Genomic DNA, 20,344 nt, shown 5'->3' with positions numbered 1-20,344 from the left:
ATTGTATTTATGCAACATTCATGATTCTGCAGGCTTTATGGTAGAATCCATGAAAGACCTGGGTTCCATGGCTGCGGGAATTTCTTCCATGTCTGTTTCAGCTCGTCGGGGACTGTGGCTCTGCCAGTGGTCGGCCGACGCGGAATCCAGAAGAAGTGTGGAGTCGCTACCCTATACAGGTCAGGCTCTCTTTGGGGAAGCTCTAGATGCGTGGATATCTACCGCTATAGCGGGTAAGTCTCAGTATCTTCCCTCAGCAACACCTGCTCCGAAGAAATCCTTCTCCTCAACTGCGCAGCAGAGCTTTCGGCCGAACAAGACCAGAAAGGCCAAATCATCCAATACCTTCTTTAGGCGAGGTAGCGTTAAATCCAAGAAACCTGCCGCTGCAGGTTCCCAGAAACAAAAGCCTGCTTCAGATACCCCAAAGTCCTCCACATGAAGGTGGACGGGTCTACCCGGAAGGGCCGGTGGGAGCGAGACTCAGACAGTTCTGTCATGTCTGGGTATAATCCGGCCTGTATCCCTGGGTGGTAGATATTGTGTCTCAGGGATACAGGCTGGAATTTCAAAGTCTCCATCCTCATCGGTTTTTTCAAGTCGGGCTTACCGACTCTGTTGGAGGACAGTACAGTGCTTCAAGACGCTGTCCAAAGGCTGGTGGAGGCACAAGTCATTGTGTCGGTACCACAACACATGTTGACAAAGGGTTACTATTCAAACCTTTTCGTGGTACCGAAACCGGATGGTTCGGTCAGGCCCATTCTGAACCTAAAATCTTTGAACCCCTTTCTAAAGGAGTTCAGGTTCAAGATGGAGTCTCTCAGGGCGGTGATATCAGGTCTGGAAGTAGGAGAATTCCTGGTATCACTGGATATCAAGGATGCGTACCTTCACATTCCGATTTGGCTGCCGCATCAAACTTATCTTCGCTTCGCATTACTGGACTGTCATTTTCAGTTCCAGGCACTGCCATTCGGCCTCTCCACAGCAATGATGATACTACTCCGCAACCAGGATGTAAACATCATTCCTTATCTGGACGATCTCCTGATAAAGGCATCGTCCAGGGAAAAGCTACTGCAGTCCATTGTTCTCACAACGCGGCTGCTCCAGAGTCACAGGTGGATTCTGAATTTTCCAAATTCACATTTGGAACCAACCCAGAGATTGTCATTTCTGGGAATGATCCTGGATAAGGAAGTGCAGCGGGTGTTTCTTCCGCGGGACAAGGCGTTGGTGATCCAATCCATGGTCCAGGATGTCTTTAAGCCACCCCGGGTGTTGGTTCATAAATGCATTCGCCTATTGGGAAAGATGGTGGCCTCCTACGAGGCTCTCCAGTACGGGAGGTTCCATGCTCGGCCCTTCCAACTGGATCTCCTGGACAAGTGGTCGGGATCTCACCTCCACATGCATCAGAAAATTTGTCTGTCGCCAAGGGCAAGGATTTCTCTCCTCTGGTGGCTCCAATGGCCTCACCTCCTAGAAGGCTGCAGGTTCGGGATTTAGGACTGGGTCCTGCTAACAACGGATGCGAGCCTCCGGGGCTGGGGAGCAGTCACTCAAGGAGTGGCCTTCCAAGGATGGTGGTCAAGCCTGGAAGCCAGCCTGCCCATCAACATCCTTGAACTAAGAGCCATCTACAATGGTCTTCTTCAAGCGGCCCCTCTTCTGAGAAATTGGGCCACCCAAGTGCAGTCGGACAACGTAACAACAGTGGCTTACATAAACCGACAGGACGGAACAAAGAGCAGAGCGGCAATGTCAGAGGTGACAAGAATACTCCTCTGGACAGAAAAACATGCGTTGGCACTGTCAGCCATCTTCATTCTGGGAGTAGACAACTGGGAAGCAGACTTCCTTAGCAGACACGATCTTCATCCAGGAGGATGGGGACTCCATCCGGAGGTTTTCAAGGAAATAACAGATGGCCTCTCGTCTCAACAAGAAGCTTCGGCGTTATTGTTCCAGGTCGAGGGACCCACAGGCAGTGGCAGTGGATGCCCTGGTATCTCCGTGGGTGTTCCGGTCAGTGTACGTGTTTACACCACTCCCAATCATCCCAAGAATCCTAAAGCTCATAAGGAGAACAGGGGTTCAATCGATCCCCATGCCCTAGATTGGCCAAGAAGGGCTTGGTACGTGGACCTTCTGAATCTACTACAAGAGCCGAGGCCTCTTCCTCTTCGGGAGGACCTGCTGCAGCAGGGGCCGTTCGCCTATCAACACTTACCACGGCTGCCTGCTATACTATGGGAAGCACATAAAGCTACACTGCGAGGCCTTCTCATTAACCTTACTTCAGCCCAGAGAAAGATCGAAGCTAAACGGATTGCTGACCTGGAAGCTGAATTAGCCTCTTTAACTCTTCTTCAACAACGCTTTCCCAAACGCAAGCTCTATCTAAAGATTCTCTCTTTGAAAGGACAATTGTCACAAATCCTTACTAAGAAAACGATTAAATCACTCTTGTAGATTCATCAGAAATTTTACGAACAATCAGATAAAGTGGATGCTTTACTGGCCCTTCGGTTCCATGCAAAACGAGCGCTCAATCGTATACTGGCCTTGAAATGCCCTGATGGGTCCACAACTTGTGACCCTAAATTGATGGCCTCCCACTTCCTAGACTACTATAACTCCCTTTATAATCTTGTTTCTACTGCTCCACATCATATTTCTGCTATTCCTAGATATGTGCACCGGAAATTTTTCGGGTTTTGTGTTTTGGTTTTGGATTCGGTTCCGCGTCCGTGTTTTGGATTCGGACGCGTTTTGCCAAAACCTCCCTGAAATTTTTTTGTCAGATTCGGGTGTGGTTTGGATTCGGGTGTTTTTTTACAGGAAACCCTCAAAAACAGCTTAAATCATAGAATTTGTGGATCATTTTGATCCCATAGTATTATTAAACTCAATAACCATAATTTACACTCATTTTCAGTCTATTCTGAACACCTCACACCTCACAATATTATTTTTAGTCCTAAAATTTGCACAGAGGTCACTGGATGGCTAAGCTAAGCAACACAAGTGGCCGACACAAACACCTGGCCCATCTAGGAGTGGCACTGCAGTGTCAGGCAGGATGGCACTTCAAAAAAATAGTCCCCAAAAAGCACATGATGCAAAGAAAAAAAGAGGCGCACCAAGGTCGCTGTGTGACTAAGCTAAGCGACACAAGTGGCCGACACAAACATCTGGCCCATCTAGGAGTGGCACTGCAGTGTCAGACAGGATGGCACGTCAAAAAAATTGTCCCCAAACAGCACATGATGCAAAGAAGAAAAGAGACGCACCAAGGTCGCTGTGTGACTAAGCTAAGCGACCCAAGTGGCCGACACAAACACCTGGCCCATCTAGGAGTGGCACTGCAGTTTTCTAGCGAGAGAATGAGTGCTTCCATCCTCATGTGAATCTGAACCACTAGCCATGAACATAGGCCAAGGCCTCAGCCGTTCCTTGCCACTTCGTGTCGTAAATGGCATATTGGCAAGTTTACGCTTCTCCTCAGACGCTTTTAATTTTGATTTTTGGGTCATTTAACTGAACTTTTGTTTTTTGGATTTTACATGCTCTCTACTATGACATTGGGCATCGGCCTTGGCATACGACGTTGATGGCATTTCATCGTCTCGGCCATGACTAGTGGCAGCAGCTTCAGCACGAGGTGGAAGTGGATCTTGATCTTTCCCTATTTTAACCTCCACATTTTTGTTCTCCATTTTTTAATGTGTGGAATTATATGCCAGTATCAGTAGCAAAGGCCTACTACTATATATACTGCGCACAACTGAAATGCACCACAGGTATGGATGGATAGTATACTTGACGACACAGAGGTAGGTAGAGCAGTGGCCTTCCGTACCGTACTGCTATATATACTGGTGGTCACTGTCAGCAAACTGCAAAACTAAAATGCACCACAGGTATAGAATCTAGATGGATAGTATACTTGACGACACAGAGGTAGGTAGAGCAGTGGCCTTCCATACCGTACTGCTATAATATACTGGTGGTCACTGTCAGCAAACTGCAAAACTAAAATGCACCACAGGTATAGAATCTAGATGGATAGTATACTTGACGACACAGAGGTAGGTAGAGCAGTGGCCTTCCGTACCGTACTGCTATATATACTGGTGGTCACTGTCAGCAAACTGCAAAACTAAAATGCACCACAGGTATAGAATCTAGATGGATAGTATACTTGACGACACAGAGGTAGGCAGAGCAGTGGCCTTCCGTACCTAACTGCTATATATACTGGTGGTCACTGTCAGAAAACTGCAAAACTAAAATGCACCATAGGTATAGAATCTAGATGGATAGTATACTTGACGACACAGAGGTAGGTAGAGCAGTGGCCTTCCGTACTGTACTGCTATAATATACTGGTGGTCACTGTCAGCAAACTGCAAAACTAAAATGCACCACAGGTATAGAATCTAAATGGATAGTATACTTGACAACACAGAGGTAGGTAGAGCAGTGGCCTTCCGTACCGTACTGCTATATATACTGGTGGTCACTGTCAGCAAACTGCAAAACTAAAATGCACCACAGGTATAGAATCTAGATGGATAGTATACTTGACGACACAGAGGTAGGTAGAGCAGTGGCCTTCCATACCGTACTGCTATATATACTGGTGGTCACTGTCAGCAAACTGCAAAACTAAAATGCACCACAGGTATAGAATCTAGATGGATAGTATACTTGACGACACAGAGGTAGGTAGAGCAGCGGCCTTCCGTACCGTGCTGCTATATATACTGGTGGTCACTGTCAGCAAACTGCAAAACTAAAATGCACCACAGGTATAGAATCTAGATGGATAGTATACTTGATGACACAGAGGTAGGTAGAGCAGTGGCCTTCCGTACCGTACTGCTATATATACTGGTGGTCACTGTCAGCAAACTGCAAAACTAAAATGCACCACAGGTATAGAATCTAGATGAATAGTATACTTGACGACACAGAGGTAGGTAGAGCAGTGGCCTTCCGTACCGTACTGCTATAATATACTGGTGGTCACTGTCAGCAAACTGCAAAACTAAAATGCACCACAGGTATAGAATCTAGATGGATAGTATACTTGACAACAGAGAGGTAGGTAGAGCAGTGGCCTTCCGTACCGTACTGCTATATATACTGGTGGTCACTGTCAGCAAACTGCAAAACTAAAATGCACCACAGGTATAGAATCTAGATGGATAGTATACTTGACAACAGAGAGGTAGATAGAGCAGTGGCCTTCCGTACCGTACTGCTATATATACTGGTGGTCACTGTCAGCAAACTGCAAAACTAAAATGCACCACAGGTATAGCATCTAGATGGATAGTATACTTGACGACACAGAGGTAGGTAGAGCAGTGGCCTTCCGTACCGTACTGCTATATATACTGGTGGTCACTGTCAGCAAACTGCAAAACTAAAATGCACCACAGGTATAGAATCTAGATGGATAGTATACTTGACGACACAGAGGTAGGTAGAGCAGTGGCCTACCGTACCATACTGCTATATATACTGGTGGTCACTGTCAGCAAACTGCAAAACTAAAATGCACCACAGGTATAGAATCTAGATGGATAGTATACTTGACGACACAGAGGTAGGTAGAGCAGTGGCCTTCCGTACCGTGCTGCTATATATACTGGTGGTCACTCTCAGCAAACTGCAAAACTAAAATGCACCACAGGTATAGAATCTAGATGGATAGTATACTTGACGACACAGAGGTAGGTAGAGCAGTGGCCTTCCGTACTGTACTGCTATAATATACTGGTGGTCACTGTCAGCAAACTGCAAAACTAAAATGCACCACAGGTATAGAATCTAGATGGATAGTATACTTGACGACACAGAGGTAGGTAGAGCAGTGGCCTTCCGTACCGTGCTGCTATATATACTGGTGGTCACTGTCAGCAAACTGCAAAACTAAAATGCACCACAGGTATAGAATCTAGATGGATAGTATACTTGACGACACAGAGGTAGGTAGAGCAGTGGCCTTCCATACCGTACTGCTATATATACTGGTGGTCACTGTCACCAAACTGCAAAACTAAAATGCACCACAGGTATAGAATCTAGATGGATAGTATACTTGACGACACAGAGGTAGGTAGAGCAGTGGCCTTCCGTACCGTACTGCTGTAATATACTGGTGGTCACTGTCAGCAAACTGCAAAACTAAAATGCACCACAGGTATAGAATCTAGATGGATAGTATACTTGACGACACAGAGGTAGGTAGAGCAGTGGCCTTCCGTACCATACTGCTATATATACTGGTGGTCACTGTCAGCAAACTGCAAAACTAAAATGCACCACAGGTATAGAATCTAGATGGATAGTATACTTGACAACAGAGAGGTAGGTAGAGCAGTGGCCTTCCGTACCGTACTGCTATATATACTGGTGGTCACTGTCAGCAAACTGCAAAACTAAAATGCACCACAGGTATAGAATCTAGATGGATAGTATACTTGACGACACAGAGGTAGGTAGAGCAGTGGCCTACCGTACCATACTGCTATATATACTGGTGGTCACTATCAGCAAACTGCAAAACTAAAATGCACCACAGGTATAGAATCTAGATGGATAGTATACTTGACGACACAGAGATAGGTAGAGCAGTGGCCTACCGTACCATACTGCTATATATACTGGTGGTCACTGTCAGCAAACTGCAAAACTAAAATGCACCACAGCTATAGAATCTAGATGGATAGTATACTTGATGACACAGAGGTAGGTAGAGCAGTGGCCTTCCGTACCATACTGCTATATATACTGGTGGTCACTGGTCAGCAAAACTCTGCACTGTACTCCTCCTATATAATATACTGGTGGTCCCCAGTACCCACAATAAAGCAGTGTGAGCACAGATATATGCAGCACACTGAGCACAGATATGGGCTGTTTTTAAGGCAGACAACGTATACTGGTGGTCACTGGTCAGCAAAACTCTGCACTGTACTCCTCCTATATAATACTGCTGGTCCCCAGTCCCCACAACAAAGCAGTGTGAGCACAGATATATGCAGCACACTGATCACAGATATGGAGCGTTTTTCAGGCAGAAAACGGATAAAACTGGTGGTCACTGATCAGCAAAACTCTGCACTGTACTCCTCCTGTATAATACAGCTGCTCCCCAGTCCCCACAATTAAGCAATAAGCACAAACGGAGTGGACGCCAGCCACGTCCTCTCCCTAACATTTCCAATGCACGAGTGAAAATGGCGGCGACGCGTGGCTCCTTATATAGAATCCGAATCTCGCGAGAATCCGACAGCGGGATGATAAAGTTCGGGTGCGCTCGGATTAAACGAGCCATACGGGAGAATCCGAGTATGCCTCGGACCCGTGTAAAATGGGTGAAGTTCGGGGGGGTTCGGTTTCCGAGGAACCGAACCCGCTCATTACTATATTCAACAGTATCTATCCTCATGTCACTTGCCGACACTCTCTACGGTAGACCTTGAGACACTCAACGCTCCTATCACTCACGAAGAAATTCTTGCTACGATTAAACAACTCCGCCGCTCTTCCGCCCCGGGCCCAGATGGTTACACCGCTATCTATTCTAAAAAATTCTCCCAAACCATTCTTCCTATACTACATTCTCTCTTTAATTCGCTAATGGAGGAGGGCTCCCTCTATGCAGCCACCACCAGAGCCAATATAATAGTTATCCCCAAACCCGACCGGGATCCACTGGAAATGAAAAATGATAGGCCCATTTCACTACTGAATACGGATCTAAAGTTATTCGCTAAAATCCTTGCAAATCGGCTTGCTCCTTATCTCCCAGCATTAATACACCCGGACCAAGTTGGTTTTATTCCCAATCGACAAGCTGCAGACAATACTCAACGTCTTATTGATCTTATTCACCTCTCACATAGGGAATCCCTCCCGACTCTGGTGGTGGCTATCGATGCAGAAAAAGCCTTTGATAGGGTAGCCTGGCCCTTTATACAACAAGCACTGCAGAATATAGGATTACATGGTGCATTTTATAATGCCATCACCTCGCTCTATCGGAATCCTTCGACTTCTATTTTGGTCAATGGTCTATCCTCCCCGCCTCTACCTATTAGAAATGGCACCCGTCCACTTTCTCCCCTACTCTTTGCCCTGGTGATGGAACCATTAGCAGCAAAAATTCGACTACACCCCAACATGTCGGGCATTTTGGTAGGCAATTATGAGTATAAAATAGCATTATATGCGGATGATGTCATTTTAACTCTAACCGACCCGTGCATCTCCCTACAACATCTATTTGAGGAGATTCGGAAATACAGCTCCTTCTGTAATTATAAACTCAATACTGACAAAACAGAGATCCTGGACTAACACGTATCTCCGCAAGATCTTCGCCTTTTACACTCCTTTTAAATGGCAATGCACTAAGCTCAAATATTTAGGTATTTACTTAACCAAATCTTACTCAACGTTATATGCAGCTAACTTTCCACGATTACTTTCTTCGATAAAATCTGATCTGGTCACTTGGAACAATTATTTATCTCTTGTTTCGGCAGCATCGCGGCAGTTAAGATGAACCTGCTGCCACGATTATTATATTTATGGTAAACCCTCCCAATACACATCCCCATTAAGATACTGAAAAATCTTCAACGGGACCTATGTAACTTTATTTGGGCTGGGAAAAAACCTAGAGTCAAAATGCGACTACTCCAACAACACCCTATAGAGGGCGGTCTCGGCATGCCAGATCTTGTTAGATACTATCGGGCTACGCATTTGGCGGCCTGTGTTCTTTGGCACTCACCACCCGCACAGAGAACATGGACTGTTCATACACTCACTGCACATGTACTCACCTTCAACCTTACTATGGCGTCCGCTCTGCTCCCACCCGAACTCTACTCTTACCAGCGATACGTTTCTCTCTGTCGATATGGGATCTCTGCACTCGCTTCTATCAACTCCGTTCTCACAACCCTTATTTATCCCCTTTATGGTACAATGCACAATTCCCCCCGGGGCAATAATCACCTTGCATTCCAACATTGGGCTACACACAACATTCTCTTTTTGCAGGATATAGCCCCTCTTTCCTCATTTCCATCCTTTGCGGATTTACAATCCCGTTTTTCGCTCCCCATTCAGTTTTCTATCAGTTCTTACAAATACGACACTTCTATAATACTTTCTCTAAAATCACCCACCCTATCATAGCAACTCCTCTTAAAACATGGTGTCGTGGCCCCCATTCTATTGTCGCACAATGACCCCCCTAAAGAGAATCACGAATTGGCTTGGGAGAGAGATGTGGGAGAAACTTTAACCGTTGAGGAATGGGATGATATTAGACAAGAAATTACCAAGAGTTCTATATCTGTTCATATTGCTGAAAATTCTTATAAATTATATTACGATGGTACTTGGTACCTGCTAGACTGCAAACTATCTACCCCACTTGCTCTGTTGAATGCTGGAGACTGTGTGGGCACCGGGGAGCCCTTCTGCATGTTTGGTAGTCCTGTTCATTGATCTGCCAATATTGGCGGCAAATCCATAAATTGGTTTTGGATGTCACGAATATAGCCATCCCCGACTCACCCCTATATTCATTACTCTCCCGTCCCATTCCCGACACCTCGCGCCAACAACGCAACCTAATTAAGCACATTTTGAACACAGCTAAATGCCAAATTGCGACAAATTGGAAATCCACAGATCCTCCCGCTTTATCTGCCACTATTAACGCCATATGGTTCACATATAAACTAGAACGCATTACAGCCACACTCCATGACTCACCGGAATCTTTTATTAAAACGTGGACACCTTGGATGCTACACTTTAATGCGGAACTGCCACTGACGACTATTTAGTCTGTTCCTTCATTATACTTTAGATTGGCACTATGGACAACCTTGACTGGCCGACGCCTCCCTCCCTCACTTTTTATTGTTTCTTCCCACCCTTACCCCTGCTCACTCTTCTTTATTTCTATCTATTTTTGTTTTCTGATGTTTGTAATTGTTAATTATGATTATTTGTTGAAAGGGTTGTTATGTATCTTGTAGCTGATATGCCTGCCTAGCACCCACTTTCCCATTTATCTCTTATATGCTTCTTATTGTCTTTTACTGTTTATTTGTTCATATACTTGTAAAAACCAATAAAACGATAAAAAAAAAAAAGACTTACCACGGCTACGTTTGACGGCATGGAAGTTGAGCGCCTGATTCTTGCTCGGAAAGGGATTCCGAAGACAGTTATTCCTACCCTCATACAGGCTAGGAAGGGGGTAACGTCAAAACATTACCATTGTATTTGGAAGAAATATGTTTCTTGGTGTCCAAGAAGTTTCCTGCGGTGGAATTTCAACTGGGACGTTTCCTCCTTTTCCTGCAAGCAGGATTGGATATGGTTCTTATAGTCTGTCTGAACATCAAATCCTTCTAATATAGCCTTATATGCACCATTTTTACATTACATATCTTTATTTTATAAACGGATATTATGAAATACCTCATTATATTTCTTGTTTGGAATAGTCTTCTTATCCCTGCTTTTTGTTTTTTTGAGGTCAAAACAAACTATGTGTGTGAGCGGACTGTGTGGTAAATTAAAGGAACATCACCACATTAAATAAGAAGAAAACAATGAACTTTATTTGCGTGTACCGGCAAGGAATGTAAACTGGGACACTGGTAATATTTATGGCTGGAAACTCTATAATAAAAGCAAGAAAGAATAACAAAGGAACTACGATATGGATACCAGCGGAGACTATGAATGTCCGTGGTAACCATGGGAGCGGTTACCATGGAGAGAATCAACACCGTAAGGAGAGGAGGAAGCGTAATGACGTAGCGCACCGCCTGGAAGATCGAGGCGGCGTGGGTCCCGATTGTTGCGAGGATGACGATCACCGTGGAAACCGTCAACAGGAAGAAGTCATCATATGGGGAGTGGACTTCAGGGGCGTCCAGGACGACGGTTCCCATGGGACTGTCAACAGGAAGTGATCACTACGGTGGCCGCTGATGTATAACAGCAATAGAAAGGTTGAAAGCTGGAAGTTACCATGGAGACGGGAAGACGAATCCTAATCACGTGGGGGGAAAATACACCAATGATTGGATGACCGGACCGCACAGCTGAGCAGAGACATTAGTCGTTAGAGATGCATGTGATTGGACGAAAGGACTTTAAATAGTTGGGGGAAGTTTAGTACACTCATTACCTTGAAAAAGACCCGGGTACGGGTTGAAACACTTCGGTAGGAGGGCAGCAGTGGCACTGAGAGTCTTCTTAATATTACCAGAAGGGAGCAGAGGTCCAGGGAGCAATTCCGGAACACCGACTGGTGGAACATCTTTCTCATACTCCTAGAAATATATGCTTACCAACCTACTACTTCTGGTTATTGATTGAATTCTATCATAACTTCTATTGCCCGATGAGTGTCATTTTTAATAGGAGGACTTGGGTTTTACATTTTATGCATTGCAAATCGCCATCTGGTAATTGCTTTGGGCTTTATTGTTAAGGATTCCAGAGGGAATCAGGTGCTGGGTTTTAACTTTGGTGTGAAAAATAAAAAAACGTATTATGCTATGCGATTTCTTTGTTTTCCCTCTATAAAACATGCGACACACCTGAGATGTACTCCTTCTGAAGAAAATAGTCTGATGATCATTGTGAGGAGGAGAGATTTATGCTGATTAAATTTGAGATTCCGGTAATTGATTGAATCTTACTATCACCGGTGTTGCACGAATGTTATTCTAAAAGAAGGTTGTGGCTATAGCAATACACTCATTTCATTGCTATCTGGTAATGGTTTTGGACTTACCCTTTAGGATTCCAGAGGGAATCGTTTATTACTTTGAATTTTTGCCATAATTGGAACATATTACGCTATGTGATATTTCTATTTTTGCATGATTCATAAATATACTGGAGACATATCACGTTAAGGAATATTGTGGGACATCTGTGACGAGAAGGAGAAAGGAGAATGACGCGGCTATACACTGCCCTGATCCATAAAGCTAAGGAACGTGTTCATCCTTTGACCCACATATTGGCGCCTGTGTAGAGATTGCTTATCTTTTACGTACATATACATATATCTAGGAGTTTGGGGGAATTCTCCTACTAGCAATTTTTTACGGGCTGCCAGTAATTGCGCACATCAAGGACATACCGACACTTTTACACATATAGGAGTGGATATGGGTCTGAGGTTGGGATCTGTGAAGGTCCAGATTTCAGCCCTATCTATTTTCTTTCAGAAGCAATTGGCTGCCCTCCCTGAGGTTCAGACCTTTTTGAAGGGAGTTCTGCATATCCAACCTCCCTTTGTACTGCCTACGGCACCTTGGGACCTTAACGTGGTGTTGCAGTTCCTCCAGTCGGATTGGTTTGAGCCTCTACAGGAGGTGGAGCTTAAATTTCTTACGTGGAAGGCGGTCACTTTGTTGGCCTTAGCTTCTGCTAGGCGTGTCTCCGAGCTGGGGGCTTTATCCTGTAAAAGCCCTTACTTGATCTTCCACAAAAATAGAGCTGAGCTCCAGACTCTTCAGCAGTTTCTTCCAAAGGTTGTGTCAGCATTTCATATCAACCAACCTATTTTGGTGCCAGTGGCTACTGCCTCCTCTATTACGTCAAAGTCCTTGGATGTCGTAAGGGCTTTGAAGATCTATGTGAAGAGAACTTCTCGTCACAGAAAGTCGGACTCTCTGTTTGTCCTATATGATCCCAAGAAAATTGGATGTCCTGCTTCTAAGCAGTCGATATCTCGCTGGATCAGGTTCACTATCCAGCATGCTTATTCTACGGCAGGATTGCCGTGTCCAAAATCTGTCAAGGCCAATTCTACTCATAAGGTGGGGTCTTCCTGGGCGGCTGCCCGGGTTGTCTCGTCATTACAACTTTGCCGAGCTGCAACTTGGTCGGGGTCGAACACGTTTGCAAAGTTCTACAAGTTCAATACTTTGGCCTCTGATGATCTGAAGTTCAGTCAATCAGTTCTGCAGGAGCCTCTGTGCTCTCCCTCCCGTTCTGGGAGCTTTGGTACATCCCCATGGTACTAATGTCGACCCCAGCATCCTCTAGGACGAAAGAGAAAATAGGATTTTGGTACCTACCGGTAAATCCTTTTCTCGTAGTCCGTAGAGGATGCTGAGCGCCCGCCCAGCGCTTCATTTTCCTGCAATTGTTAATGGGTTTAGTACAACTTCGTTTAATTGAGTACTGCATTGTTACTTGGTAAGTAATATTTCAGCCGTTGCTGAATAGTTCAAGCGAGTTCTCTTGACCTGGTGAGCTGGTATGAATCTCACCACTATCTGTGTTAAGTCCTTCTCTCAAAGTATGTCGTCTCCTCGGGCACAGTTTCTAGACTAAGTCTGGTAGGAGGGGCATAGAGGGAGGAGCCAGCCCACACTCTTAAAGTGCCAATGCTCCTGGTGGACCCGTCTATACCCCATGGTACTAATGTGGACCCCAGCATCCTCTACGGACTACGAGAAAAGGATTTACTGGTAGGTACCAAAATCCTATTTTATCCGGTCACGTGATCGGGGTTAGCCGGGATTAGGGCTTCCTTATTGGATAATAGTAATCATCTGATCTGATGTCATATCAGCGTCAAAGGGAGTTCCAGATTGCGGCCAACATGTCTCGTCCTCTAGCTCCAGTCACATGACTCGACTGCATAGAGGACGGGAAGCGGTATCCTAGCAATGAAATTTCGATGGACTAGAGAGTTTCCTTCTCTCACTCCGGTCATGTGACACATATATAACCAATCTAACAGAATGTATCCTAGCAATAGGACATTGCCAGATGATATTTCCTAATTAGGTGTGCTCTCTGTTATCACGTATTTAGTATATCACGTATTTTAGTTTATATTTACCCGTTGTTATTGTAACCAAGTGTAAAGAAGAAATATGAAAAAGGGGGCCATATTGCCATTTTCCTCTAATAATTGACACAAAACATTGAGAACAACTCCATAGTAGTTTCAAATTGTAAACAATAAACAAACACAATATTATAAAGATACATCCAAATTTCAAAAGGGGAGATGTATACAATTAATGTCTCTAGCTTTAGATATACTGGTAATAGATTTCTAGTCCTGGTCACATTTACATATAAAACAGCCTATAGGGACACATGTGTGAATATATATAACGTACAAATGTACATATATGTATAAATGTGAGCTCAAGGGTATCCGATCTATTAAGAGAGGGGACTATGATATATTATATACAGAGTTCCAATTAATTCACTACAATACACTTCTCATATAAAGAGCTCTTGAATATATAGAACAGAGCCTTTTCCAAGTAAGAATGTATCCCTCCTCATTTAATCCAGAGTCACTTTTATCCTTAATACACAATATGATGGGGATCATGAAAGAGTGCTACATCAGTAATAGGGACCTAGAATCTAATGTTTACACTATATGATCAATAAATTATATTCTTTAAAATGGGTAGAACAGTTATATTTCTGAATTGAGTTCAATTGTTTCATTCAGGCCATTGGGGTATAAGGAATTACATTTGAGCATCCAGTATACCTCTCTGCTGCAGTCTGTTGAATCTGGCACCGCCACAAGCCGTGGGTGCTAGGATTGTTTTTAATTATCTATTTTTCTTGTAAATTATTTGTGGATTATTGGGTAAAAACTTGCATAATACTTTATCTTGTTTAAGTACTTTGTAATTACGAAGAATGATACTTTTAATTTCTTTTGAACACCTATTATAATTACTGATGAATGCAAATTGTCTATCTCCTGCCTCCTTCTTGGGTTCTTTAATGGATTTATATTTTTCAGATTTTGTTAAAAGGTCTTGTCTTTCCATCTTAGAAACTTCTTTTAATGCTTGTTGTAAAATGTCCTCAGGGTATTCTCTCTGTCTAAAAGACTCTGGCAAATCATTGGCTTGTAAATGAAAGGTCTTGAGTTCAGTACAATTTTGCCTAAGGTGCATCAGTTGGCCTTTGGGTATATTATGTTTCCAGGGAGCATAGTGTGCACTTTTGAAATGTAAATATGCATTTGTATTCACTGGTTTTACATAATTGGAAGTAATGATTTTCTCATCCTGGATACTGAGGGTCACATCCAGGAAGTCAACATGATCCCTGCTAAATGTGGAAGTGAAAAATAAATTATACTGATAGGAATTAAGTGAAGTGAGAAAAGAAGTAGCAGATCCCCATCCCAAATGATAAAAACATCATCAATGTAACGGCCATAGAAGACCAGATTCACACCCCACATGCCTCCCCACACATGATGATCCTCAGTCACCCATGTATAGGTTGGCATAACTAGGCGCAAATCTGGTCCCCATGGTCATCCCAATTACCTGTAAATAATAAGTGTTAGCAAAAAGAAAATAATCATGATGAAGAATGAACGATATACAGTCTAAAATAAAGGTTCTATGATCCACACTGAGGTCTACATGTGAGGCCAAATGCATACAGACAGAGACAATACCATTGGTATGAGGAATATGAGTATATAATGCCAGAACATCTAACGTTAAAAATGCATATGTGGGTTTCCAATGAATATTTTGAATCTTGCTAAGAAAATCTGTCGTGTTCCTCAGATGGGACCTCAATTGCTTAATTGCTTTTTATTATACTCTGTATATTAAATTTATTGTTCAATTTCATACCTACTGTCATATGAATATTTTTTCTTATTATCCAAATGTGTATGATTTTAAACAGCCAGCGTTGGTATATAATATTATTATTCCCAAATACACAGATGCCCACAGTAGGGCCATGCCAGATACACAGATGCCCCCAGCAGTGCCAGATACACAGATGCCCCCAGTGCCAGATACACAGGTACTGCCCCCACAGTGCCAGATACACAGATAATGCCCCACAGTGCTGCTTACCGCCGCTGATCCTGTGTCTGAGGACTCTGACTCTGCCTCACACAGTCACCGCTGCCACCCGGGCTCTGCTGCTTACTGCTTTATCTGAGGATTGTGGAGAAGAACGCAGCACATGCTTCTCCTCCCCTCAGTGCGATCCTGTGTCGTCACCACCACCCGGGATCACCTGCCCCCATAGTTGGGGAGGAAAGCGCAGTGCGCAGCGCACCTCTCCTCCCCTCAAAGTCCGTCCGACTCTTGTAAGTCTTGCCCTCACACAAAAGAGGGCATGGCTAATACTCGGCAGGGCCTACTGGTGAGTTCACCGGCTCCCCGGTGACCCAGTCCATGCCTTTCAGAGGGGATGGTGTAAATCATATTTTGGTGATGGCCCAGGGCACTAAATCATTATAATGCGTAATTATGTCTGTGAAAGTTTCTAGGTATAGTTTTTAGTTTTAACAGTTTAGCCTCAGTGTCATGATAAATGTCTCTTTATCAGGGGGCTGAGTATGTTGTAGACTAGAGATGATCCTGTCCCCTCTGTCTTGACCAGGGCTGTAGCAGGGTCAAAATACACCTGTTCAAGCCACCCTTAGTAATGGCCCTGATCTTGATTCTTACCTGGTAGGGCGAGGAAATTAAGAGAAACTAAGGATTGAACATGGGCCCTCATTCCGAGTCGTTCGCTCGGTATTTTTCATCGCATCGCAGTGAAATTCCGCTTAGTACGCATGCGCAATATTCGCACTGCGACTGCGCCAAGTAATTTTACAATGGAGATAGTATTTTTACTCACGGCTTTTTCATCGCTCCGGCGATCGTAGTGTGATTGACAGGAAATGGGTGTTACTGGGCGGAAACACGGCGTTTTCGGGGCGTGTGGATAAAAACGCTACCGTTTCCGGAAAAACCGCAGGAGTGGCCGGAGAAACGGGGGAGTGTCTGGGAGAACGCTGGGTGTGTTTATGACGTCAAACCAGGAACGACAAGCACTGAACTGATCGCAGATGCCGAGTAAGTCTGAAGCTACTCTGAAACTGCTAAGTAGTTTGTAATCGCAATATTGCGAATACATCGGTCGCAATTTTAAGAAGCTAAGATACACTCCCAGTAGGCGTAGGCTTAGCCTGAGCAACTCTGCTAAATTCGCCTTGCGAGCGATCAACTCGGAATGAGGGCCATTATCTGTACTGCATGCTGTATTACATGGCATGCTATATTACATGGCTCCAGAGTATATGTCCATAGTAATTATGTATTCTGCATACCCTCCAACTGTATAAAGGTGAAAAGAAAGAAAAGGATCTGTCTTCGGTGCACAAAGATTTAAAATATAACTTTTAATTTCTCCGTTAAAAACGAATAATACGTTATGTTATAGCATATGTTGCTGGTTAGCTAGTATGTGAAATATTAAAACCACAAATAACAAATGTGTGAAAGTATGACAACACTGTGAATTATAGAATAGAAAAAAAATATTAAATAAACATAAATTTGTTAAAAAAAACTGAGCGTCTGTTTGATGTCTGTTCTATTAAATCACTGTCTTAACTTGTGTCCGTATTAGTTTGTGATTAATTCATACTTGTATTCTACATTGACACAGTTGTATTTAAATTGTTACTTTAGTGCTTAGAGAAATGTCTTTGGCTCAGTACCCAGACTCTCTATAACTTGAATGTGTCATTTGGCCGGTACAGTATCATTTTTTTATGGTCTGTACCGGCCAAAAAGGGCTTTGTACCAATTTGTTCCTCACTAAATCTCCATAGAAAGTATAGGAAAGGGGGCATGACCACACCCCTTTTACCAGTGACACACCCCTTTCCCTACTTTGTACCGATTTTCAAGTGTTCAATGGCCCTCATTCCTGTTGATCGCTCGCTAGCAAACGGATAGTCGCCGCCCACAAGGGAGTATATTTTCGCTCCTCGATCACTTCAGACTTTTTGGTCGGAATTGGCGTCAGACACCCGGCCTGCAAACGCTTGGACACGCCTGCGTTTTTCCAAACACTCCCAGAAAACAGTCAGTTGACACCCACAAATGCCCTCTTCCTGTCAATCTCCTTGCAATCGGCTGTGCGAATGGATTTTTCATTAAATCCATCGCCCAGCAACGATCCGCTTTGTACCCGTATGACGCGCGTGCCCATTGCGGTGCATACGCATGCGCAGTAGTAACCTGTAAACAGCTGCGATAAACGGCAGCGAGCGATCAACTCGGAATGATCTCCTATGTTGGAGGGTATGTATTCTGCCTTCTAGACATTGCTGTGCGGGACCAGAGTTAGTGATACCCCTTTTCCACTAGCTCAAAAAATAAGAATTTACTCACCGGTAATTCTATTTCTCGTAGTCCGTAGTGGATGCTGGGGACTCCGTAAGGACCATGGGGAATAGACGGCTACGCAGGAGACTGGGCAGATCTAAGAAAGATTTAGGACTATCTGGTGTGCACTGGCTCCTCCCCCTATGACCCTCCTCCAAGCCTCAGTTAGGAACTGTGCCCGGAAGAGCTGACACAATAAGGAAGGATTTTTGAATCCCGGGTAAGACTCATACCAGCCACACCAATCACACCATATAACACGTGATAGGAACCCCGGTTAACAGTATGATAACAAATGGAGCCTCTGAAGAGATGGCTCACAACAAAACCCGATTTTTGTAACAATAACTATGTACAGGTATTGCAGACAATCCGCACTTGGGATGGGCGCCCAGCATCCACTACGGACTACGAGAAATAGAATTACCGGTGAGTAAATTCTTATTTTCTCTGACGTCCTAAGGACCATGGGGATTATACCAAAGCTCCCAAACGGACGGGAGAGTGCGGATGACTCTGCAGCACCGAATGAGAGAATTCCAGGTCCTCCTCAGCCAGGGTATCAAATTTGTAGAATTTTGCAAACGTGTTTGCCCCCGACCAAGTAGCTGCTCGGCAAAGTTGTAAAGCCGAGACCCCTCGGGCAGCCGCCCAAGATGAGCCCACCTTCCGTGTGGAATGGGCTTTTACAGATTAAGGCTGCGGTAAGCCTACCGCAGAATGCGCCAGCTGAATAGTGCTACAAATCCAGCGCGCAATAGACTGCTTAGAAGCAGGAGCACCCAGCTTGGTGGGTGCATACAGGATAAACAGCGAGTCAGTCTTTCTGACTCCAGCCGTCCTGGAAATATAAATTTTTAGGGCCCTGACTACGTCCAGCAACTTGGAATCCTCCAAGTCCCTAGTAGCCGCAGGCACCACAATAGGTTGGTTCAAGTGAAAAGCTGAGACCACCTTTGGGAGAAACTGAGGACGAGTCCTCAATTCTGCCCTATCCATATGGAAAATCAGATAAGGGCTTTTACAAGACAAAGCCGCCAATTCTGAAACCCGCCTGGCCGACGCCAAGGCCAACAGCATGACCACTTTCCACGTGAGATATTTTAAATCCACAGTCTTAAGTGGTTCGAACCAATGTGATTTCAGGAATGCCAAAACCACATTGAGATCCCAAGGTGCCACTGGGGGCACAAAAGGAGGCTGAATATGCAGTACTCCTTTGACAAAAGTCTGAACTTCGGGTAGTGAAGCCAGTTCTTTTTGGAAGAAAATCAACAGAGCCGAAATCTGGACCTTTATGGACCCCAATTTGAGGCCCAACGTCACCCCTGCTTGCAGGAAGTGCAGGAATCGACCCAGTTGAAATTCCTCCGTCGGGGCCTTCATGGCCTCACACCAAGCAACATATTTTCGCCAAATGCGGTGATAATGTCTTGCGGTGACATCCTTCCTGGCTTTGATCAGGGTAGGGATGAATTCCTCCGGAATACCCTTTTCCTTCAGGATCCGGTGTTCAACCGCCATGCCGTCAAACGCAGCCGCGGTAAGTCTTGGAACAGACAGGGTCCCTGCTGCAGCAGGTCTTGTCTGAGAGGCAGAGCCCAAGGGTCCTCTGCAAGCATCTCTTGAAGTTCCGGGTACCAAGCTCTTCTTGGCCAATCCGGAACCACGAGTATGGTTTTCACTCCTCGCCTTCTTATTATTCTCAGTACCTTGGGTATGAGAGGTAGAGGAGGAAACACATAAACCGACTGGTACACCCATGGTGTCACTAGAGCGTCCCCCGCTATCGCCTGAGGGTCTCTTGACCGGGCGCAATATCTTTTCAACTTCTTGTTGAGGCGGGACTCCATCATGTCTACCTGTGGTTTTTCCCACCGGTTGACCAGCATTTGGAAGACTTCTGGATGAAGTCCCCATTCTCCCGGGTGGAGGTAGTGCCTGCTGAGGAAGTCTGCTTCCCAGTTGTCCACTCCCGGAATGAACACTGCCGTCAGTGCTAACACATGATTCTCTGCCCATCTGAGAATCCTTGTGGCTTCTGCCATCGCCATCCTGCTTCTCGTGCC

Source organism: Pseudophryne corroboree, chromosome 9, assembly GCF_028390025.1.
Source record: "Pseudophryne corroboree isolate aPseCor3 chromosome 9, aPseCor3.hap2, whole genome shotgun sequence".
NCBI lineage: Eukaryota > Metazoa > Chordata > Amphibia > Anura > Myobatrachidae > Pseudophryne > Pseudophryne corroboree.
The sequence above is the reverse complement of the archived record's forward strand: the minus strand, read 5'-3'. Positions refer to the sequence as shown.